This window comes from Setaria italica, chromosome I (assembly GCF_000263155.2).
Source record: "Setaria italica strain Yugu1 chromosome I, Setaria_italica_v2.0, whole genome shotgun sequence".
Taxonomy (NCBI): Eukaryota; Viridiplantae; Streptophyta; class Magnoliopsida; order Poales; family Poaceae; genus Setaria; species Setaria italica.
The window spans coordinates 4,622,434-4,623,636 of NC_028450.1; positions in this window are offsets into that span (position 1 = coordinate 4,622,434).

Here is a 1,203-nt window from a genome sequence, read left to right on the forward strand (position 1 = left end):
TATTCATCATAAGGGAATGATAAACTTTTGATTTTTTTTTGTGTGATCTTGATTGACTACCTGTTAAAGTTCAATTTACCGTCATTATTGGATCACTGTGCTGTCTTCTTCTATTTCAGTATTCTCTTTGCTTGCAACTTAGGTGCATTTGTACATGAGTTTTTATAGACATTAGCAAATGCCTAATGGGAATCAATGGATGGGTAGTCCAGTCGATTCATTCAACTGTGCTTTCTTCCATTACTGAATTGAGTATCCTGTTCTCTTTGAGGAACTTAGAGAAAAAAAAATACTGACTGATTGCTCTAACTTGTCAGTGGATTAAGTTATTTAGAGCTCACTGCCCTTATTCATCATAAGGGAATGATAAACTTTTGATTTTTTTTATGTGATCTTGATTGACTACCTGTTAAAGTTCAATTTACCGTCATTATTGGATCACTGTGCTGTCTTCTTCTATTTCAGTATTCTCTTTGCTTGCAACTTAGGTGCATTTGTACATGAGTATAACTTGTAGGTTTTCTGTAAGTTGTCATGTGAGTTCTACCAACAATCGAGTCTTTGCACATCTTGCTTGTATGCCAGAAACAAGTTGTAAAGATGTAGGACTAAAAGGCGCTACACAAACTGTACAGTGAAGACTATGTCTTCAAATTCTTTCTTTTAGTAAAACATGCAGATCTGTTTAAGGAAAAGTAGTTCAACCTTCAGTGTTTAACATATTATGAAAATATATGTATTATAATACTCACTGAATTTCTTGATGTCCTTATCTTATCAGGGAACTATCCGGTTATTTTGTTTCTCTCTTCATGTGCATATGGAAAGATGAAGAACTAAGGTTGCCAATTTTAAAGGTTAGTTTCATAAGAACTTCAAATATTTTTATCTATTATTTACACACTTATATGACGCTAATTATTAATTGTTTGCATACATATATGCATGTACAGGATGGCTATGAACTAAGAAAGCAATTTATGGCACAACTATTAACTTACAAGGAGAATGAATGTGAAGATAATATGCCTGCTGGTGTTCGAGACTTTCTTAGCTGTATCAATGCTACAAAAAGTTAGAAATAGTTATGCAAGCACAGAGAATGTATGAGATCATGTTTAGACGGTCTATTATTACCGTTGGACCTTTTTGTTTATAGGAATATTTATTATTCACTCATTTGTAATATGTATCATCAGCTCA